The sequence below is a fragment of the Protopterus annectens genome, chromosome 2.part0 (assembly GCF_019279795.1).
Source record: "Protopterus annectens isolate FY-2018-M chromosome 2.part0, PAN1.0, whole genome shotgun sequence".
NCBI lineage: Eukaryota > Metazoa > Chordata > Ceratodontiformes > Protopteridae > Protopterus > Protopterus annectens.
The window spans coordinates 532,193,371-532,219,386 of NC_056728.1; positions in this window are offsets into that span (position 1 = coordinate 532,193,371).

A 26,016-nucleotide genomic window follows, 5' to 3' on the forward strand; every position below is an offset into this window, starting at 1 on the left:
TGCCTGTTCTGCATCAATTCTAAAAATGTTCCAATTATGTTCAATAATATTCCTGATGCTGAAAAAATGCTGATTAAACTTGAAAATAGCAGATTTCATATGGATAGTCTTAGTCTCTTGATTTTCCTTGTTGATAAACCTTCCCCTGTACTAAGAAGGGGAAAAAATAGCCATTAGCTCTCTTGTTTATTACTGCCTGAAGGATGTTGTTTAAATAATTAACTAGATAACCTCTATGTAGTAACATCCCTTTAAGGGTCTCAATTTGCTCTATAAATTGATCGTATTCAGATATCATCCTGGCAAGCCATACCCCCTGTCCTTTTACTAAAGCCTTTATTTGGTGCAGGGGGTGGTAACTATCAAAATCTAGGAGGCTACTGGAGCAGATGGGCTTGTGGAAAATAGTGGAGGTGAAATGTTTATTGACCACATCTTTCTTGATGGTAACGTCTAAATAATTTACCTCTGTAACACTAATAGAGTGTGTAAATTCAAGAAAATATGTGCAAGTGTTCAGGAATTCAAGAAAACCTTCTAGTTCTGTCATATCACTGTTCCACAAAATGATGATATCATCCAGGTAACAACCATAAAATGTGCATGAGTTAGCATAAGGACAATTAAATATAATATCTTTTTCCCAAAATGCCATTACTATGTTCACAAAAATGGGGGCACAGGCTGCCCCCATTGCTACCCCCTTAACTTGTTTAAATAACTGCTGTTCGAAGGTAATAATGTTAGTATCTAACACTAGTTCCATAAGTGTTCTAATTGTTTAGATGGTGTTATGGTTTAGGGTAGTGTACTGGCAAAGATATTGGTAAAACCAATCTATACATGTATCATGGGGTATGACAGAGAATAAGTCCCGAACATCAATTGTGATAAAGATCAGATTATCGGTATACATATCTTTCTTGATTTTAGATAGAAAATACCAGGAGTATTTAAGTATCCAAGGGCAGTCCTTCAAAATATGTTTTTAATTTACTGTCAATGTATTTAGCAGTGGGAAATGTTTTAGATGCCCAAGCATCCACAATGGGTCTGAATGGGGGGTCAACTAGGTCGTTGTATAACTTGGGGACACCGAATATTGTAGGTATTTTAGGATGTTTAACTAACAAGTACTGATGATCCTCAGACTGTATTTGTTGGTTTGTGAGCAATTCTTCCAGCATAACATCCACCTTGCTATAGCAAATGTTCTTCTTATTCAAACTAACTTCACAGTAGGTATCACCATATAAAAGGGTAAACATTTTATTTATGTAGGAATTATAGTTCATGATAACCAGGCCACCGCCTTTGTCGGGTTTCATAACCCTTATTTTAGTATTGTCACAAATTACTCTTAATAGTGTCGTTTCCACTGTGTTCAGATTGATACATCATCTCCCCCTGTCCCTGTTGATCAATTCCCTGATATCTTTTTCGCATAATTTTTCAAAAGTTAATACTGAAGGATGCAAAGTTGGGTTGAAAATACTTGTTTTTTTATGAATGGTATACTCAGGGACGTTAGTGCTAGTTCCCTTGAATAAAAATTCAAAATTCAACTTCCTGGTAAAAAGTTTTAAATCAATTATGGTCTGATCTAATGAAGCTTGTTTATCAGGTACAGATGTCAAATCTTTTTCAAACAAGTCTGCTACTTGACCATTAAATTCAAAACTGCTGTAGTTATATCCTTTGAAATCACCGCCACTATTCTGTAGTACAACCAAATTACAGTAAGATTCGGGGTTCAGTATCTGTTCCCTCTCCCTCTCCATTTCCCCTTCATGTATGTGGGTTATTGGTTGTAGTTGGAATAAGTATCCCCCTCTCTGGTTCCTTAATCTCTCTGACCTCCTGAGGGGGGTATTCTAAAGGGTCTGGGGTGTTGTCATTATTCACAGCATTGTTACTGTTGTTAGTATTAGGTGCATCATACACAGTTTCTCTATTACCACTTTGCTGCCCCATAGGAGGTAGCGGATATGCCCTGTGCTCCTCATACTCTCTTTCATCCCTTCTAAGTATACTAATTTTCCTTTGTTTTAATTCAGCCATAGTACTATCAATTTTTACAAACATATTAAAATAATCAGACTTTTTGCTTTCAAATAACAAGTCCATTTGGATATTTTGATCCAATGTGTTGATTTTACTAAGTAAATCAATCATTTTGCAGTCATTGTCTTTTATTAAACAGTTTAACAGTTCACAGCCTTTTTTATTAAAAAGTTCAAGCAGTTCCACGTGTAGAAGAGAGTCTTTTATCAGCCCTGTAGGGAACTTCCAGAGCCGAATGCCCTTAGGAATATGTTCTGTATGCACACATTCTCTCAGATAGCTGTTTTCCAACTGCAGCTTCCGATAGTCCGTGGTTAGTTTTTCAAGTTTAAAGATTTGTTCATTTAGAGTCCCATGATTTTGTGCTGGTTGTTGTCTAGATTCACCCTGCCATTCTTTTTCTCCCTCTACCCATTGTGAAACTGCATTGTGGCTGATGTAGGAAGTTCCCGCCCCCTCAGTTCCTGTATTTGAAGTAATATGAAAATCCAACCTCCCTGATTGGCTGGAATCTGCTCGTCTTTCTCTTTGAGCCGGTGTAATGCCACTGATGTTGAAATCATCAGAAAAGTCTGTAGAGTTGCTGATTCCTGCCCCACTTGGGCCCGGACATGAAGAATTAGCCAATAAAGGTAAAGAACTGGCTTGGTGGGTCATCTTTTCAACTCAACTTACTAGATTCGCCACCGTCGAGTTCAGGATTTGAAGAGCTTGAGCAAGTGAAGTCAGTAAAGATAAATCGGTGACCTCAGTCCCCTCCATACAGAAAATAATGAAAACAAGGCTCCACACAAACAGTAATATCCAAAAAGCAGGAGACCAGGATCCAATCCACACAAACAACATTTATTGAACTCTTTCGTCTCTTGAATAGAAACCTCTTCAGAATAACACAACACTTTACCCAAAAGCCTTATATATGCTATTCCAACAAATTAGCAGTCATCATTAACTAATTAATAAAATAATGTCCTGAAAAGACATAAAACATTTAAAGATCAACACACATATATATTGCACTCACAGTAAAGAAGAAAAATGCAATTAAAAGCATATAAAAATACTTGACAATTAAGTATATCCTATAATAAGTTAAAAAATAATCAAAGCAACAGATGTCAATATTTATGCATATGATAGTATATATGTATTTGTTGTTTATTAGCATCCTACCCTAATAGTAGGTATTGATGCCTGTCATATAAGAAATTGTGCCTTGAGCCTGAAAACAGAGCTGATGGATACTGCACTATTAAGAACCCGTGCCTCAGATGCATTTGTCCTAAGTTGCCATCTAAGCTCTGCCATTTCTAGGTAATCATTGAGTGGCCCACCTCTTTCACCCATCCTAACCTGCTCAATGATAATGAATCTGAACCCACGTCCTTCATTGGTTACTATATGTCCTGCTAATGTATTTTTAACATCTTTCCTGCTGATGTCATAGTAGTGTTGGCAAATTCTACTTCTAAATGCATTTTTAGTTTTACCAATATAAAAACTCTGACACTGGATACATAGGGCCAGGTACACCACTCCTTTACTACTGCAGGAGTCTTTCCCTCATATAGTGTGTCTCCCATAGTTGGGAATACAAATCTCCTTGGCTTCAATGAGCAGATTTTTTATGAATAGTTTTAGTCTCTTGATTTTCCTTTTTTGATAACCCTTCCCCTGTACCAAGAAGGGGGAAAAATAGCCACTAGCGCTCTTGTTTATTACCTCCTGAAGTATGTTGTTTAAATAATTAACTGGATAACCTCTATGAAGTAACATCCCTTTAAGGGTCTCAATTTGCTCTATAAATTGATCATATTCAGATATCATCCTGGCAAGCCATACCCCCTGTCTTTTTACTAAAGCCTTCTTTTGGTGCAGGGGGTGGTAACTATCAAAATCTAGGATGCAATTGGAGCAGGTGGGCTTGCAGAAAATAGTGGAGGTGAAATGTTTATTGACCACATCTTTTTTGATGGTAACGTCTAAATAATTTACCTCTGTAACACTAGAGTGGGTAAATTCAAGAAAATCTGTGGTAGTGTTCAGGAATTCAAGAAAACATTCTAGTTCTGTCATATCACTGGTCCACAGAATGATGATATAATCCAGGTAATGACAGTAAAATGTCCATAAGTTAGGATAAGGTTAGCATATGGTTTGCTGTTCATTAGCTGGAACTAGGCTGGTACACATGGTGTTTGGAATTTGGAACACAACAGTGAACAGAAGCATACATTCAAAGCTTGCTATGAATGGCTGTATCTGAACACAGTGAAGGTTATGGATTGTGCCAGACATAACCCTGACTCTACAGCAATAGTGAAGCCACTGTGTGACCTCCAAGGGCTGTGCACATGATCTGACCTTGCAATCTGGCAGAGTTGGGGAACATTCCTAGGGCAGAGTGACAAAATAATGGCAAGTGAAGATGGGCTATGCTAGTATACCCTTTCCAGGATGAGTGACTGCTGTAGTTCACTTAACAGGTGCTTCAATAAACCATCATGTCAAGGGTGTGCACACTTATGCAAACCACATATTGTATGCATCTCATTCAGCATCTGCATAACTAACAGCTTTGTTTGATACTGCATTGGATTGCACAGGTCATATCTCACATATCAGGTGTGTGTAATGTTAACAAATACAATATTGTAGCCCCATTGCATATCATAGAAGAGGCTGGCATGTCAACAAGGGTGTGTACACTCCTCCTATCCACATTAAGTTTTGAAGGTTGTCAGTGCACCCAGATTTTATTGCACATACATGCACTGATGATGATGAGATCTGCAAATCAAAGTACAGGCATTAATTATTGACATCAGTCCTCATATCATCCAAGGTATGTGTCAGACAAACACATAGGGGCTGTGAGCAACAGAGCAAACATAACTGCCATACATATACACATTCAGCAATGGTGTGTACACTTGTGAGGTATGGTGCACAGTACATGCCAGTGCCTTGTACAGGTGCACAGAAATACTGTGTACATGGATGCAGTGTGTTCCAGGGGAAGGGGCATCACCTACTAACACAACTCATGCATCACAGAGATGTATAATGTTGGTAACAAGGATTGAGTATGGCTGCACTGCATGCTGTTGAGTGCCATATGCCATGCATGTTGACTGTTGGGTAATGAGAGATCTGTGTAATATCTTTGTGCCACCTCACCTGTAAGTGTGTGTGTGTGTGTGTGTGTGTGTGTGTGTGTGTGTGTGTGTGTGTGTGTGTGTGTGTGTGTGTGCGTGCGCTGCGTGTGTGTGCGCCTAAGTGCTGTCTGTGTGTCTGTGTGTGTGTGTGTGTGTGTGTGTGTGTGTGTGTGTGTGTGTGTGTGTGTGTGTGTGTGTGTGTGTGTGTGTGTGTGTGTGTGTGTGTGTAGAAGTAAACCATAATGTACAGGTCTTAATTTACATTTCTTGTCTGCCCCTTACAGCGGGCGAGGTGGGTCATGGTCCCTCCTACAGGCAAACTGATGCTAGTGTCCATACAGACTCTGACAATGATGATAAGCATAGTGAGGCACAGGCAGTGTTGTCAGGGGCTGAATCTGTGCCATTGGTTGACATCCCACTTTTATCCACCCCATCTCTGCACACAGTCACAATGCCCATGCATACCACCACCACCAGTGGTCATAGATGAGGGACAGTTGGCGGGTGGTGGCATGGGACAGGAAAGTGTGGTGACTATGCCAAGTATGTCTGTATACAGCAGCCATAGCCAAATGACTGGTGAGGTACCACACAGGAATATATACAGGGGTGCTCATAGGGGGCTGCTGGCCATCACGCCCCTGGCAGAAGTGCCACAGCAGGTGTCACCAGACGCATGTTTCAGGCCATCTTGGAGGCACATATGGAACATTACGCCAGAGATAGTCTGTGGCTCCAGAGGGCTACTCTTTCTGCTGTACATGACAACATCAGTGATCTTGCAGGTGCCCACCATTATTTTGCAGAGGTCATGGATAGACGGTTGGGTGAGATGGTGGGAATCCTCAACCGTGTGGTGTCTGTGGTAGAGCATGTGGTGGGAGTAGGGCATCATCCAAATGGATATAGGTCAGCAACACCAACAAGTGGAGGTCTACGTGGATGTGCAACAACAAACAGCCGCTCCCATAGTGGCAGTACCAGCACCAGCACTGCAGGGGGGACCTGTCCACACCACAATGCAACAGGCCACATGCACATGGTCCTGGCCAGTTCCAAGAGGGATGCAGATCCAGCGGACAAGTGTCATCCTCAGGGGAGAGTACCGTATCTGGGCTTCTGCCTGGTAGTGCCCTTGGAACCCCCTGGCAGGCACAGTTCCCATGTCCATGGCTGGACACAGTGAACTGTACACTCTGCCATTTATGGCCTGCAGCTGTCCAACAAACTCCTGTATAGGGCAGCCACATGACAGAAATGTGTGCATGCATATACACACACATCACCAACACAGCTGGGGCACCTCTATCCCTACACACACCATGTCTGCACAGCCCATTTAATAAAAAAACCCTAATCCACACACATGATAGCAAACAAACGGTTCAGTCCAGGCCTCTGGCAAACCCACAACACACCCTGTGCATATGATGATACCTGTGCCACATTCCTGTCATCCATACCATCAATGCAGGGACATGCTAATATGGTTCTGATGCATAGGGTGAATGTACTAAGGTTTATCAATGTAATGCTATTTAACATGTTTTCAGCTGGAATGATAATGCTTACATGTCAGGTTGTGTAGCTGTCCAGCCATGATGCATTATAGCTGTTATTAACACTGACTGATTGTGGTCACCATAATGTATTTTGTTTGTGTTCTAGGTGTCTATGTGTCAGCAGGATGTTGGCCTGCTGTCCTTTCCTACAAGGGGTGTAGCACTGTGGTGACACACTGACTGTTTCATATCCCGGGTACAGCTGAACACAGGTAACAGGTCTGTATAACATTCACTGCATGTACCACATGGTTGATAGGTCTGAGGGGTGTATACAGGAGAGTGCATAGTGGCTGATGTAAGCAGCTCTTCTACAGTGGACAATGGTAAGTGTATTGGGTGGCACACAGCAAACGTTTGTGAATAACACACACACAGAGGCTTTGATGTTGATGTAATACACAGATATTACTGTTCACATGTATGTACTTCATTTTGCATTGAACACATTTTGGCCTATGTAATTCCACCAAGACCAAATTGCCAAAACATCACATCTGTAAATAATCAGTCTGCCAGATTAATGTCATTGACAATGGTACTGGCAGGGTATATGCCCTCTTCCCCAATGTAGTGCAATCCTGGAGTTAGTAAACATAGATGTGCTGGTGTGGGTTGCACAGCCCCCCACTTTGGAGGGTGTGGGGTGGTGTAGAAACACACATAGTCTGATTAGCAACTACTTAACCTGTTAACATAAACTGTACAGTAGTACAGCACACTAAGCAGGGGGATACGCACAATAACCCCAATGTGGGTGGCTGTGCCCACAACAACCACGCCCATGTGTATATACCAACTCCAGTATCTCTGTACAGTGGGAAAGAGGGCATTTACACATCCACTACTAGTTTTGATTGAATGTATTTCCACAAGTTGATTGCTTTGAAATGTTATCTTTTGCCAGTTAGTTTTTGGACAAATGATCTCCTGGGACATATACTTTCTGCAAACTGAAGTAGATCCCTTCACATACACACACACTTACTTGGCAACATTGAGAGTAGAACCCCTACCTAGGTACTTATTGCTACTAATGTGTTTGGTCTTCATTGCACACACCACAAGGTTTTAGGGTGAGGTGTGTCCCAAGTTTCCTGTTAAGTGAAGAACATCACCAGGCCTTGCACAGTATGGTAATGGGGGATGTACTGGGTGTTAATGAACAATACATAGTATGACATACTTCCATATACACATTGACAAACAAATACAGTCATAGACACATTTGACAGACCTGAGTTCAGCAGTGCTAACTACCTTGTCAGTGAGTCCATTCTGTTACAGACTTTTTGCACACAGCACATGCATCATTGGGCTGGATAGAGTAATCAGTTACCTGTATGGTTGATGGTGACAGCAGTCCTCATACAATGGAGCTTGGGACATGCACTGGTGGTACCATGGTGTAAAGACAGTATACCCAGCATACCCAGCTTCCACATCCCACATTGGATTTTGTACTCACTGAAACACATGATAATGCTCTGACATACCCACAATCACACATTGACCAGGACTGCAATACAAACCTTTGTCTATCTAATCAGTGCTATTACAGGGATATGCATTTAGTGCACATCCCACAGGGATAATAGAGTGAGGGTTTGTCATGGATCTCCTAATGTCAGCAACATCACTATCCCTTATAATGTATGTCAAGGTTTATTGTATTTGGTGAATGTGGCCTCAGAATGCTGTCTCATGAAAATATGCACACTCACACACAATTGCGCATACATACACACACTTGCCAGGACTCAGAGCATAACCCACACCTATCTACCCTAGCCCATAGGATAAAGAGTGTAACAAGGTACATTTAATGTCAATTACAGCAGAAGCCTTTTCTAAATATAGCAATGGGGTGTGTAGCGGGTGAAAAGGCCCTCAGAGTATTTTCAACTACAAGTTTACAAACACACAGACACTGTTATTCTCAGTAATGTACACTGACACATTTGTCAGTACTGAGGTCCATAGGTGCAGGTGTTCCTAAGTGTGTACCAGGTTAATGTCCATGGAGAGATGAGAAGAGTAGGGCATGTGGGTACACTGGTATCATGCCACCTGGTATTTGTCAGCAGGCCATCTATCAACCAATGCCACTTGAGTGATCCCCAGGGTGACAGTTAAATTCAACATCTAATCATATGGTTTTCTCTTGCAGAGGTCCAGTGAGGTGCTCTAATTGACATGTATGCAACATATATTACATAACATGGCCAGTGTCTGGGTTAGAGACCTATACCCAAGCATGTTCTGTTGACTGTGGTAGTCTGGTTGAAGTGTCCATGGCATGTGGTGCATACAGGGTGAGGTTTCCTAGCTGGGCAGACAAGTCAGTGTCAGTAAATCAGAGATTGCCTGTAAGCAACCAAGATGGATACCTGACATCTGCACATCTGTACAGAGGACAGACAGAAATTAGCTAGTCAACAGGTTATGCATTAGGATGAATATATTGACAGATAGGCATCAGACACCAATAGGTATGTCATTACTACATGACAGCAGCCCTCAATGACATGTCCTAAACACATAGTAGTATACAGTTAATATCCACATATCAGATCAATATCCAATAGGAGATACTTAATAGCATAAAGCTCAGACACCAAGAACATGATAGTCAGTACTCAGAGTCTAGCTTTGCATGCAGGGTTGTATGGTTCCAGTACTACAATCAGCAATCTACTCTTGCTTGGAAAACCACTGTTAAAAGCAGTAACATAATGATAAAATACATGCAAGTGTGACTGAATATAACCTGGGATACTATCCATCTACGAAACACATACAAAGAGAAAAGATTGTGGTACCAGCCATGTATACACAGGTGTCCCATACAGTATACTCACACCCCTTGCTACTGTAATGACAGCACATAGAAGCATGTTATGTATATGGAATTAAATGCAGTTATTAAAGATGTCATTACCCTATTTTATCAGACTGGAATGTGATCACTGGTTACCAGCTAAGCTATGCTTAGCAGGTGTAAGCATTGCTTAAATGTAAATGCTAAACAGATTTGTGCAATGGAAAGCAAAGCCTACACAGTGTAAGTGACTTTTTGTTTAACCGTACTTTAGCACCACTTACCGTCATGCAAACCCACACAAACCTGCTTAAAGCTGCTCAAAACTGCCTTAACTACTCTGTATCCAACAGTCCTTGTTCTGCATAGCAATAAAATAAACAGTCTTTGCAGGTCGGGACTATAGTCACAGCACTTAACCACTAAGCCATCTGAACTGTACAAATGTCTGTTGCTTGTTCAAATATATCATTCAGTACATGTACAGAATAGTATTGAACAACTGCTTTGACTACTACAATTGTTTACTACTTGTTAGTGAAAATAGTGTTGAATCAGTCATGTTTATATATCTAAATATACACATACCAGATAAATATTGTGGAGATACATCTGAGAAGGTATATACAACACTCATGTTTACACATAACAAAGATATGGATATATATGTCTGGATCTAGGACTGTTGAACGAAACTTCAACAATCCAAATCCATTATCACTGAACACACTTTAACGAAAGCGCTTTCACCGAAAAAGTGCTTTCGCTAAAGTGTGAAAAAACAGTAAATCTACTTTTACGCAGGAGGGGCAAGCCCCCCTGCACCCCTTACTTTAATATTCTCAGTTCAAGATCGCACTACAGTGGCAAAAAGGGAATTTTCCCTTATCTGCACTGTAGTACGACTGGCACAGCAGGCATACTTACGCAAAAATGCTGCTTCACTGAAAAGCATTTTCATGTAAGTATGTCTGCCCATTAGCAATTCAGTGAAAAGTGCATTCGTGCCAGAGTCCTAGACCAATATATATATATATATATATATATATATATATATATATATATATATATATATATATATATATATATACATATATGTGTACCTGTACATACACACGCACACACACATACACACACACACATATATACACACATATATATATATATATATGTGTGTGTGTGTATATTTACATATATATGTGTGTATATATATATATATATATATATATATATATATATATATATATATATATATATATATATATATAAAACATATGCCCATAACATGCAGTGGAGTCATACCTCAGCACCATAACTCACAAACTCTTAGTGCAAGGGAACATAATGTAAGTATTGCAGCTATAAATGTAGAATGTTGCTACAGTAACAGGGGTTGTGTCAACAGACATGTTGTGTAGGAAGGCTCTTCTGAAACTGACATGCATGCCATCAGTTACTGACAGACATCATAAAATCATCACAGTAAAGTATCACACAAATCACAGTAATGATCCTGTGGAATACAACAGAAATATGACCAATAAACGTGTACAGTCTGAAACAATCTGGTCAGTCCAGAGGTATACACAGAACTCCTTAAGATGTGTGGACCAAGCCTGACAAAGGGGATGTTTACAGCCATAAAAATGGGGATATAACACAAATACTGGAGTAGATAAGCTCACACCGTTGATGCATTCACACCCTCCTGTCTGTCCTAACACGTATTAACTGGAGAAGCAGAGGTCCCAAGCCCACATACTTCCCACTAGTTAGTGACATACATCTTCACAGCATCCCACTGCTTTTTCAGAAATACACAACACATATGCCAGGCAACAGTACATCTGACAAATATATGGACAAAACATCACACTAGGTAAATACACTGAGCTGCTAAGCATGTTTCTAAGCACTGTGTAAACTACAGGCAGACTGCCACAACACTGATCCAAGTTTCCTATGGGGGAATACACATGTAATTGCAAATTTAGCAGGCATTGCAGGCATGTAACAGCATGGAGTAACATACACCTGTGTGAAAGTGCATACCCGCAACCAATCTCAACACAGTCACAGTCACATTATGGTAAGCCTAATTAATAGTACAGTATATGGACTGTGTGAACAAAACCATCCTCATATTTGCCACTCACACACTAACCCTACCTATACTAGCCCAATTCACAGTGTAGTCTGATGCCTGACTGTGGTATGGGACATGTCGCAGTCTGGCCCTACAAACATATACAATGATAGTGTACCAGAAACTGGAGCAGTATGCAATGTCAAATAGAACAGGACCAAGAACACTGATATTTACCACAGTCTGTACACAGGCCAAGTAAGATATTCACAATACACTGCAACACAATACTGACACTCTGTCAACAATCACCATAAGTACACAAATCTCACTATTGGACAGACTGCAACAGAATTTCCAGATTTTGTCCTCAAATATAAGGCCTACTATATGTAACATGTCTGACAGTTTGATATATCACAGGCTTATCAGGAATGATGTCAGTAAATAATGATATACTGTACATATGCACCTCTTACTGCATGACATATGGACAAAGGGTGACAGACTTGAGGGACAAAGGCACAAACACAGGGCCAATATTGACATATTGCTGTGATAAACTGAGAAAATTGCTGGTGTAACAGGGTTTGTTGTGACACATCACTTCTGAGGGATATGAAGTTTGTAATACACATGGATGTCACCATTTATTGACTGCAATAACCAGAATATGCTACTGTATTTCCAAAGACAGAAAATGTGTGAGTAACACACCACATCTAAGACTCCAAACTCTGGCCAATCTGCAGATAGCCCTACAGGTGAGAGTTTCCTAAACCACATACCACTGTCATGCCAGACTTTAAATCATGCAGAACAGCCATATCCACACAAACCCAGTTAAACCAAAATCTACATTTACTTGAAATGTAGAACAGGAATACTTACACTCTGTCCCCATGTCTGGAACATCCCCCTCCTGTTTGTTGGCCTGTCTCCACAGCGTTTGTTATAAGAGGTACTTACAACTACCCTCTGTGATGCTGTTTGTCAGACACCCACATGAAGTCCTGCTCACAGTGAAGGAAAAGGGCCAACACCCACATGAAGTGCTTAGTTATAGGAGTGTGTTTAAATGCAATTGGCTATAGGAAAGCTACCACAGCTGTTCCACATGCAATTAGCAAGTGGGGGGCTCCAATTCATGCACAGGCCATCAGCTGATCATGAGCATTACCTACAAATATCAAGTTGCTGCCTATGCAAAACAGATGTATTTTTCCACATCTACCAGAGAGGGAGAGAGAGAGAGAGAGAGAGAGAGAGAGAGCGAAAGTAAGAAAGGAAGGGAGAAAGAGCCAAGTGTGTTTGTGTATGATCTGTGGGTGGAGAGTGGTATCTGGGTTTTATAACGGTTGCCTATATTGTTTACTAATCCATACTGTCACATAGTAATTGCACATGGCAGTGCACATTTATGGCTGTGGATTGTCTACAACAACCTCTACAGTGTTTGAAAACTGTTGGCCTTGTAATGTGGACATTGGAACATATAGGTCCTCAATATAATAATGTAGAAAAACCCACACTGCAATGTATCCTCTCATTACACAATCACCCCAACAGGATACTGATCACACACAAACACACACACACACACATACACACACACACACACACACACACACACACACACTTGTAAATATTGAGTTTCAACCCCCTACATGGCTATATATTGCTATTATAGTATTATGCAGTTATTGTATGCACCATGGAGCTTACATATTGGAGAGCTGTCCAAACGTATCTTTGAAGGTGAGTGACATCAGCAGCAGTGCTAAAGGAGGGGTAAGGGCTTGTAGTAAGTGCAAATGCAAAGACACACACACACACACATACACAAATACACACACACAAACACACAGACACACACACACACATACACAAATACACACACACACAAACACACAGACACACACACACACACACACACACACACACACACACACACACACACACACACACACACACACACACACACACACACACACACACACTCACATTATCACAGTTGCCAGGACCAGGATAAGAACTCCTACCTAACTAGTTTGCTACACTACAGTATTACAAAGTTATTGCAAGAACCACAGAACTTATAGGGCTGACAAGTGGCCAAAGGGTTTTTCCAAGGTGACTGACATCAGCAACCATGCTAAAGTAGGGCAATGGGTGGTGTAGTGAGTGTAAATGGCCTCAAAATCATTCATATCCACACACACACACATCCACACACACACACACACACACACACACACACACACACACACACACACACACACACACACACACTTGCCAGTACTGAGAAGCGGAGGTTTATTGCTTCACAGGTGTGTAGTAGGTGAATTGGCCTAAAGGCTATACAAGGCTAGGCCAAGGGAATACCTTGGCATCAGGCCACATGACAATAATCCCCAATGTGGATCAGGGGTGTAGTCCCTGGAGTGGTCCCCAGGGGTGGGTATTGTAGTCACCATCCACTCATCTGGGTTACTATTGTGGGTGGCCAGTTGATTTGCACTGCTTTCCATGTATGTGATCTATATTCCATAACATGGGCAGTGTCTAGGTTGTGCACATGTCACACACGCATGTTCTTTCATGTTTGGAAGTATACCTGAGGTCTCTGGGGCATGTTGTGTGGACAGGTTGTTATTTTCTGATGTAGCATTCCTGACCTCATTTGGTGAGACCTGGCTATGTAGCTGAGGTCGTACATGCACCTACATTGATAGCATGATACAGGTATTCAGTGGAGTTAGTGGTGTCTGTCCATACAAGGCATGTGTATAAGGCATGGTATTTCCTTTGTGGGGTATGTTTGCAGACACTACAGTTGTTGCAGATGTCCAGTGGGGAACATGGCAAAAGGGCCACTGTACACATTTATTTGGCTAATGAGGGGATGAAACAGGGTACCATGTCCTTTTACTTGCTGGATAACACACAGTCAGAAGATGTAACACATCAAAGTACTTTCTGATATCAGTTGCACTTTTGTGGTCAAGTCCACTGCAATCACACTGTGGTTACTATCTGTGAGGCAATATGCAAGGAACTACCAATATAGTGGTTGTTGCCTAGCTAAGTGGGTTTGTGTATGAGACGTGGATTGACACTGTTCTCTGAGTAATAGAAGGGCTGCCTATATTGTCCACAAAGTCATACTGTCACATGTAGGGCTGTCGATTGTCTACACCAACCTCTCCAGTGTTTGACATCTGTTGGCCTTGTAATGTGGACATTGTGACATATACTAGGTCCTCAACATAATAATTTAGCAAAACCCACCCCAGAATGGATCCTGTTATTACACAATTACAGCAACCCCCACACAGGATACTGCTCACACACACACACACACACACACACACACACACACACACACACACACACACACTTGCCAGCACTGAGATTCGCTAGGTATTGCTACTACAGTGTACCACATTTATCACATGTGCTACAGAGCTTATAGGATGGATGTTGTCCCAATGTACTTCTAAGGTGAGGAACATCAACAGCTCTTAAAAATACTGGCATTGGATAATGTAGTGGGTGTGAGATCCCCAAAATAATTTTACCCTACACAGACATTTACATTTGCCAGGGGTGAGGTTCAAACCTCTATCTAACAATATTTTCAGACCATTACGTTACACATTTACCACATGCACCACTGACCTGACAGGGGGTAGGGTTGGCAACAGGTACTTCTAAGGTGGATGATATCTGCAGGACTGCTGAAGTCAGACATTGAGATGTGTACTGGGTGTAAATGGGGCCAAAATCTTTGAAGTACAGACATATATATGTATACACACAAATACTTGCCACGGATGAGATTCAAACCCATACTTATGTTGTTACTGCTACTACATTGTTCTGAATTTATGGCACGTGCCATGGAGCTTACATCTTGGAGAACTCTGGCAAGGTATCTTTGAAGGTGAGTAACATCAGCACAGTGCTAAATGAGTGGTAAGGGGAGAGTAGTAAGTGTGAATGTCCATAAAATCAGGTATCATCAAAGACACACACACTCTTTCACACAAACACACACAGTTTTACAGTTGCCAAGCCTGGGAGTAAAACTCCTACCTAACTAGTATGCTACACTATAGTATTATGCAGTTATTGCAAGTGCCATGGAGCTTATATGTTGAAGAGATGTCCAAAGGTATCTTTGAAGGTGAATAACATATGCAGCAGTGTTAAAGGAGGGGTAAGGGGAGAGTAGTAAGTGTGAATGTCCATAAAATCAGGTAACACCAAAGACACACACACTCTCTCACACAAACACACACAGTTTCACAGTTGCCATGTATGGGATTAGAACTCTTACCTAACTACTATGCTACACCATAGTATTATGCAGTTATATCCAAAGGTATCTTTGAAGGTGACTAACATAAACAGCAGTACTAAAGGAGGGGTAAGGGGAGAGTAGTAAGTGTCAATGTCCATAAAATCAGCTATCATCAAAGACACACCCGCTCTCTCACACAAACACACACACTTTCACAGTTGCCATGTCTGGGATTAGAACTCCTACCTAATTAGTATGCTACACTACAGTATCATGCAGTTTTTGCAAGTGCCACAGAGCTTATATGTTGGAGATGTGTCCTAAGGTATCTTTGAAGGTGGCTAACATCAGCAGCAGCGCTAAAGGAGGGTCAAGGAGAGAGTAGTAAGTGTGAATGCCCATAAAATCAGGTATCATTAAAGACAGACACACACTCTCACACAAATACACAGTTTCCATGTCTGGGAATAGAACTCCTACCTAAATAGTATGTGACACTATAGCATTACACAGTTATTGCCAGCGCCACAGAGCGCATAGAGCTAGCATTTGTACAAAGGGTTATTTCAAGGTGACTGACATCAGCAGGCATGCTAAAGTAGGACAATGGGAGGTGTAATGAGTGTGAATGGCCTCAAAACCACTCATCTCCACACACACATAGTTTCACAGTTGCCATGTCTGGGATTATAACTCCCACCTAAACAGTTTTCTACACTACAGTATTACACACATATCACAAGTGCCACACAGCTTATAGGGCTGAGTCTTGGCCAGAGGGTTATGTCAAGGTGGCTGACATTAGCAGAAGTGCTAACATGGGCAATGGGAAGGGAAGTGTGTGTGAATGGGCTATAAATCATTCCTATGGAAACATACACACACACACACACACACACACACACAGTCAGTCACACATAACTTTACATTTGACAGGTCTGAGTATAAAAATGCTAGATGAATACTTATTTGTACTATCGTGTTACACAGTTATCACAAGCTCCACAGACACTATAGGGCTGAAGGCTATCAAAAGGAATGTTTACAGTGATTGCCATCAGCACATCATGTGATATCGGACAATTGAATATGTGGTGGGTGGGACAGGCCTCATAATGGAAATATCTCTGTCACTGTCTGTTTCTCTCTTCCCCACATCTGTGTGTGTGTATGTTTGACATATTATAGTGTGTTGGCCTTGGATATGTGTGAGTATTCCTATCCAATGTGTGTGCAAAGCATGAATTGTATACAAAGTGGTGTGTGTGCACAGACATCTGCGACTGACAGATATGTATAGTCCACTGTGTTGTCATGGGCTTCATTTCTCTAAGTGTAGGAGCATGCCCAGCATGACTTTTTGTATTGAGTGTGTGAACCCATTCCAGGTAGGCTGTACTGCAGTCCAGAGTTTGGTGTTCTAAACCTACAGCTAGTAACCTGTTTCTGCAGGATATCTGTAGATAGGTTGACAATATGGCATCACAATGGGTGACAGATAATGGGATACTGTAACTATTGCTGTCTGTGCTACTTGTGTTACATGGTAGATGCTAGCAGAGATATTCAGACATATGTACTGTTTTACACTGTGATGTATTATGCCAACTACTGACAGATATACTTATTTGCTCACAGTTATTTCCTGGGAAATACAAGATGAATGAAGTTGTGTTCAGTACTGTGGTCTGCAGCCTACATATTCTTGCACACTCATGCCATTCTGGAAGGGAAGCTGCAGACACTTGCTGATGGGTCTGTGTAAATGGTCCAGCACCTTGGTACTATGATGGCTGAGGATCCCCTTCTTGTACATATATAGATGTAACAGAATGGCCATATCCTGCTTTGGCCATAACTCTCAGCTGTACAGATTCACCCAGGTCACCCAGAAACAGGGGTCATGTATCTGGTCAGTTCCCCTTCACATTGTGGTTTACAAGTAGATTTGTAGCCATCCATTACTGGGTTGGCAGGCAGGGGTAGTATGGGCACACATCAGAATTTCAGACTTCACACACTCCATGATGTCCATCCTTCTACACACGCCCACTTTGTTATTCTATTCTCTTCCTGACATTATGCAAGCAATATCTGAGCAGTATTCCTATAGTTGGCCCTACAACCCAGCGGTATTTTGGGGTTGGTCCACAATTCATGCAGTAGGACATGGTGGGCATGCTACTGAGATTTGTCAACATGACCTTGCATTTGTGTTTTGTTCACTGTGTTATGTTGTTAGTTGGGACCCCGTGAGATAACATACATTGGCACTACTGGTGAGGCACAGGCCTTTGACAGAGGACTGTAGGCCATTTGGCAGTGATGCAGGCCATCTGTAGCAGGCCAGTGCATTCTGTCACTGCTACAGTCTCAGGCTGCAAGCCACTGGATTCCACTGGGGTGACAGGGTAAGTGTGCGAGATGTTAATGGCAATAGTTCCTGTCCATATTAATCCATTGGTCTGGATGCTGGCAGGGTGCTGCTTACAGCTAGGGACAGAGCTGCATGGGGCACCTCTTCAGCTTGCTGTATTATGTGTGTATTCCCATACAGAAGTGAGGGTCATACTGTACTCATTTCCAACAGCAAGGATATGACCTGTGATAAACCTGTGGCTGATGGTGGAGTGAGCTGAGTGCATGTGTGATATGGAAGCTACTTGCAGCTGACTCACATATATACATGGGACATTCCCCTTATGCTACCTTGTGCAGGGGCATAGGCAGTCTCTCATTACTTCATAACTGTGCCTTTTGTGGTCTGCCAGTGATTGGCCAGACTACATTAGTATTCCATACTACACAGACAACTAATGTGCTGCTAACCTGTATGAACAATTCCAAAGTTGTGTGCAGTTGACAGTTACATTTTATGTACTCTGTCGATGGTACTTCCACCTGTCATGGCATTTCCATCTTTCAGACAGTGACAGATATTGACATCTGGGCAGTGAGTATGGATGACTGCTGACATGGGTATTGCTGAGAAGCATTGTGATTGGCACTGCAGTTGTAGTAACATGGCCTTTTCATCCACAGTACTGTCCATAGGCCACCAAGACACAACCCTCCATGCCTACATGCTAACCACTTCTAGACAATATTGAACACACAACAACCTAACACATGGACCCCTGCATATTGTACATGTGCAACAATCTATCCTGTAGTTTGGGCCAGCTCGGGTAATCTGTGCTCCACTGTTATTACTCCTCATATATACATACATGTTACTGCATTTCTACATAGGATTGTAGGGGGGTACACCTAATGATTAAAAGATTTGATATGACTGTACTGGTATTTCATGTACTCTGTTGGCTTCCATTTCATTTTGTATTCTTTCCTATCATGCAGACTGGAGGCATATCAGTAGAGTACAGATCTTAGGTTTTATTGGCCTACATTTCAGTTTCAGACTTCTTACCTTTCAGAATTAACATACAACTGCCAGACCTGTTGTAGTCTGTCTGTGCAGGTCTGGAGGGGGACTGTTAACCATTGCCATCAATTGGAGGCCTTAGCCCAGCCTTTCTTTTTGGTCATCTACACCTGCCCTGCTGGCTAAGGCTGGTGGTGGGGATGTGTGCCTCATTGACATGCATGTGTGTGTCCTATGGACACACATTTGGGCCACCACATGTACTGCAGTGGGATTTGTCACCTTGTCTAGCACTGCCTAGTATGTTGACACTAGTATTTGTTATGGATTTCATGCTGCCCATATAGGTGTCCACTATCTGCTGCTATCCCATTCAGTCACCCAATTCCCTTGCATGCTTACGTCTATACCATAGATACAACTATCAGAACATACTACTCCATTCAGCAATTGTTAGGAATAGTGATTTACCTTGTGGCTGTGCCAGTATTGAGGATGGTGCTGGGGGGCTGAATATGTTGCATGCACATAGTACACACCTTATACATGGTAAAGCACAGGTAGTGTCATGTTTGGCATCCCTTTTAGTGCATGTGCGAGTCTGAGAGAGGTGTCATTCCCTGGCTCCCTACTGTGACAGTGTATGTGCTATGCGTTGCCTCTTTGTCAAGGCCTGGGCATATTGGGCATACCTCCTTCTGCCTGCATGGGCAGGCTCAGGTTGTTCCTCCTCCAAGTCCCTCTGTGCCTGTGATGGCCTTGGCAATGGTGGGGGGTTGTGTGGCCTCGCCCAGTGCTGTTCCTGATGCAGCTGTTTTCGCAGGATCATATTGTGTGGCATGGCACATACTATGAACATTTGTGCACATGTTGCTGGAGAGTACAGCAAGGCTCCATCAGATATGTCCAGGCAGCGGAATCATGACTTGAGCATCCCAAACACATGCTCTATTATGATTCTGGTTTGTGCATGTGCCTCATTATGGAGTTCTTGTTCAGGTGAGTGTGCATTTCTAATGGGAGTCATCAGCCACGGCTCCAGTGCGTAACCAGCATCCCCACTAGGTGGCCATATGGGATGTCTCCACTGGTAAATGACTGGTACAGCTGTGTCATATGCCATGCGTGGGAGTCATGATAGCTTCCAGGGCTGCCAGTACACACATTCAAGATAATGCCCTGGGCATCACACATGACCTGGCAGTTGATGGAGGGGAAGCCCTTGCTGTTTATGTAGATCCTACCCTGCTTCTCGGGTGGTGCTTTGATGTGTATGTGCATGCAGTCTATAGCACCCACTACCTCAGGCTATTCTGCTATTTGGTGGAAGAGATGCATATTGCTGGTCAACACCTCATGGGTGTTGAGGAAATATATGTGCTCACCGTCATGTGCTGACATGGCATCCAGGAACTGGTGGAGTGCCCTGGATGCTGATGCCTGTGAGATCCCCATGATATCCCCAGTTGCCCTTTGGAAGGTACCTGTGGCTAGTGTTCTTAAGCCTACACATACCTTGTAGCCACTGGGATGGGGTCCCCTCTGTTGGTTCTCTGTGTGAGGCGTGGCTGGCACAGCTCAACAATTTGCTGCAGAATGTCCCTGTCCACCCTATAATGCTTCACTATCTCCAGCTCATGTAGCCCCTGGTAGGTTACCCTGGGTCTGTACACTCTTCTCCTTTTCCTCATTGTGGGTTGGTTATCAGTATTCACATCCTCACCACTGTCAGCCTCTTGCACATATTGATGTATGAGAGTGACAGAAGCCCCTAACATTTTGTTAGTTTTGTCAGGTAAAATATCTGTGTACACCAGTGGTGTAGATTTTGTGGCAAAAAAAAGACTGTAAGGTGTTTGCATAGTTTATAGTAGTGTGCTAGGCTGTTCCATGTGTAATTGGCTTATTCTGATACATTTCACCTACCAGCTATGCTAGTTCTCCTTGATTGCCTTCCTACTGTTGTTTTCCCTTCCCATTGTCTTCTCATTTAATCCCCAAGGCATGGCATGCATAGCCAGTGGACAGATGTGAACAGAGCTGCTATTTACTGTTTTTTTTTTTTTTTCAATCTGGTGCATAGTGCACATACCCATTTAGGAAATTTAAACACTGCTAGGCAGACTCCGACACACACCCTTCCTTAGCTGTGCTTAGCTAAGGGCAAACACAGGCCACAGAGCTCCAATAAGCTTACAGCATGCATGACACTCCCCCTTATGAAGTCATCTACCTCTTATACTTACACATTGGTGTTACTGCACCTACACGATTGGGTGCAAGTTAACACTATGAGGAAATCTGTGATTCAATATCATTCCCCTCATTTGCATAATATAGAATGCTAATTCATAAAATAAAAAAACAGGTACCAATGGAAGTGAAATAAATCTAAATGCTGATAATGGAAATGACAGCTAGGTTTATTCAGTATATAAACGCACACATCACACGGCGTTTTCATCCACCGGACTTCATCAGATGTGACAAATTTTATCTATGCTGTACCAAATCTTTTTATACCCCTTCCCCCTATAATTAATTAATCAATTAATGTTCAATTAATGCATTTAAAATGATAACACACATTAACCCTTTTGTATTCATTGGTAAATACACCCTCCACCTAAAAGTTTTTACTATGAATACAAAGCAAATATATAAAATTTTTTTACTGAAACCTAATTGTACTCATGTACTTTCAGTAATATTACTAAATTGATGCAGGAATGAAATTCATGTATTAAGAATATTCATACATACTCAAAAGTCCAGTGAATGAAACTGTGTTATGTGTGCATTTCTGTACTGAATAAATCTAGCTGTCATTTCCATTATCATCATTTAGATTTATTTCACCTCCATTGGTGCCTGTTTTTGTATTTTAAAGTTGTTTCTTGGTTTTCCTGGGCACTATACCTCAATTTTGTTGGATTAATGCTAATTCATAGTTACCACACTCACACTGAGCCTTCCCCCTTAGCAACCATTAATCCCTGGTACTTTTGTCTTATGCATGCCATTGACTATTATGGCAAAATGCTGATTAGGGTTTAAAATCTTATTTCTAACTTTTTTCTTATTTTCAGGCCGATCCCGTTTGTGCACCGCTGCCTTATGCTTAAACGGTCGAAATCGGCCAAAAAAAAAGTTTTTTTTTATAATTTTGCAACTATTTCTCATGTCAATGGCCATATATTTGGCCATTGTCATGCCTACTACATTGAACACATGCTTTCTTTAGAGCTGTCATGCCTCCATTTTGTAATTTGCAGAAATGTATTTGGTTAGTAACCGAATACATTTCTACAGGTTACACTATTCCTGCACAGATGCCTGCCTGCTTCCTGGATCACTAATTCACCTCATTTGCATGGTTTTCACCAGCAAATAAGGTAATTAGCATATAGCAGTGGTGTCCATGTAGGAATAGTGTAGGAGCGCTCATGCACATCCCAGAAGCTCATTCCTGGATTGCTCGTCACCTATATTGTGTGCAACAGCTCTTGCACTATTCCTGCACTCCACGTGTTTACTGTGACCTATAAAAATCAGTTTAAGACCTAGAACCTAAAGAATACCACCATTATAAAAGTAGCTTGTGATGAAGAGATTGCCATTTATACTTCATTCATAACCACTATGGTTCCAGAAATATGAACATTAGTTTGAAATGTGAGGACATAATTTGGCTCTGTCAAAAGGTTTAGTCTCTGCCCATTGGAAGTTACAGTCCAAAATTCCAAAGTTCCATTAGACTGAATGAATTAAGTCTGAGGTCTGAGCATGTGGAAGGAGGTATAGTCAGATATGGCTGTGTTGCTCTCCACAGCCTTGACCCAGGTGTCTGTGACTGCACAAATGTCTGCATCTTCCCAGATGGGGACAGCTTTCAGTGAGTAGAGCTTTGTGGTGCCATTCCTAGCATTTAGCAGCATAACCGTGATGTTGTTTGTAGATGGCATTTTCTCATTGGAAAATTTTCCTTTGAGACTCCACCTAACAGGTGCAGTATGGGAGTGGCAACAGCCTTGGCCAGTAGCCAAAATACCAGGGGTAACAGGTGAAGCCCATCTCTGGCAAAGCATTGAGGGATGCTGAGCAGGTCAGTGCAGGCTGACAGATACTGGATCCCCTTAAAATGACACCGCACACTAAAGCAATTATTGAAGTCAATCTTTTTCCATTTGTATTGAGCAATCATCTTAGGTGACAGTAAAATGCAGCTCAAGGCCTAGATCATACCTGCCTGAGACACTTAGTCTGTAAGCTCAGTCATGTCTCTGCATACAGCCCAGAGAAGTATGTTTCAAGTCGTACACACCAACAGGAGCTATAACATAGTCTTAACAGTACCTGATGTTGACAGAAATTAGTGCATGTGTGATATGGCTTATCTTGGCACCTCACAGAAAGCTGAACGTGACCTGTCCCTCATGTAGCCTGGGGAGAGGCACATCAATGTGTCTCATGATGTAATCACCTATGAGTAATATGTTTGATTTTGTGTTTTGCCATATGTGTTTAACTGTTGAGACAATGGTGCATGAGCTATTATGTGTACCATGTTCTGCAGAGCTATGATTATGTGTAGCTGTGCTTCTAATCACCATGAGGTCAGTACCTTAGTCAAATCCTACGAGGTTTGGAACACAAGACATAGTACATGCAAAAGTCAAATGATTGCTCTGGTTGCTAATCAGGGCATCTACCTGGAAAAGGGTATGTCAAGCCAACAGAGCCTTGCATGATGTGGGACAAGTGTGTGGATCAGCAAACAGGCTGTGGCCTGACTCTCATCTTGAGCTTGGTACTAACATTTGGTTTCTGGTGAGAGTAAAAAAATAGGAGCTGTGTATCCCAGCAGAGTGTGGCTTTGGTGACACCAACAGTAGTAGTAGCCAGGCCCCAGCAATTCTGGGCACTCCCCTCTTTTCAGCATTCTTCAGAAGGTAATTGTTTTCAGTGCACACTGCTTGATTAGTGCCTAACTGCAGACTAACTCTGTAAAAACTTCATCCTTACCTTTACAGGATGCACATATTAGTTTCCCCTTCCAGTCTTTGCCTATGCTCTGTACAGATGCAGACACCTTGGGTGACAATTTTCTTGAAAACCGTGATGGAATTAATTGCAATACCGAGTTGCACAGAGGACAACCAGTATGCAGTGACAAGCACTGTCCCCAGAAGTCTCAATAGTCTGATTTGTAAAGCCATGAAAAGAATGATCATGGAAATGATCGTTAAAGATGTAGTACACCTATATACACTGGGACCAAATCCAGTTTGGTTCTGTCAAGGGCACATGATACCTACCTTACCTGGTAGACTTCACTGAGTGATAAGCAAAGCAATGGATGAGGGGAAAGTGAATCACTCCACCTACCATTGCCTGACAAGGCATTTGTCACTATCAGGCATTGTTGACAAACTCTAGAGGTTAGTTACAAACTATTCTGTCATGCGATGGATATCCAAGTGGCTGACAGACATTATCCAGGACAATAGCACCGGGGAGTCCACTGCTACAATGAGGCCAGTCACCACTGGAGTCCCTCAGAAATCATTCCTGGGACTGCTCCTTTTAGGCATTTACTTCTCTGCAGTCACAGCCACTGTCATTGGCCTCTGGCTGACTAAATTTGCAGATGATTGCAAATTAGGAGCTGTTTTAGACTTGGAGAAAGCATATGACAAGGTCCCAAGAAAGCTGATCTGTGCAGTACTGCAGAGGTTTGAAGTCCCAGAAACATTGGTAGAATTAGTACAGGCTATATACAAGGAACCAATGACTCAAGTACGAACAGTGTTCAGCCTCACAGAGGGATTCCCAGTGGGAGTGGGTGTACACAAGGGTTCAGGTCTAAGCCCACTGCTGTTCATGCTTGATGGACTACATTAGCAAACAGGTCAGAGGGAACATATCAATAAAGTTACTGTATGCAGATGATGTGGCATTACATGCAGACTCTGAGCAAGAACTTCAGCAAAGTATAAGAGAATGGATTGCAAAACTGAAGGCACATGGAATGAAACTAAGCACAGATAAAATGGTGGTATTTACAGGAAATTGGGGAAATCAGAAGAAGCTGAGAATAGGGATAGAAAGGAAGCTAGTGGAACAGGTTAACAGCTTCAAGTATCTGAGAGGGTGGTTGAGGAGAAGGTAAGTCTGAATTAAGAGGTCAAAGCTAGAATCAGAGGGGCTGCAGCCAACTGGCATAGTGTCAGGTGTAGTCTATGACAGAAGAATGCCAAAGAAGCTGAAAAGCAAGGTGTACAAGACAGTGGTGCAATCATTGCTACTGTATGGTACAGAAACCTGGGCAGTAAAGGCAAAACATTTGAAGAAGCTACAGGTGATGGAAATGAAGTGCCTGAGAAGGGTGGTAGAGTGCACATTGCACATTGTGGGACAAATGGAAGAAATGAGGACATAAGAGCAGAAACCAAAATAGCTCCAGTTGCAGAAAAGATCAAAGAGAACAGATTACAGTGGCTTGGACGCATGTGCAGAAAAGCAGAAGACAATCTGGTGAGAAAGATTTGGGACAGACAGGAAGAAGGTAAGAGGAAGAGAGGACATCCAACAAAGAGGTGGATGGATTGTGTGAAAGAAGATCTGCAAC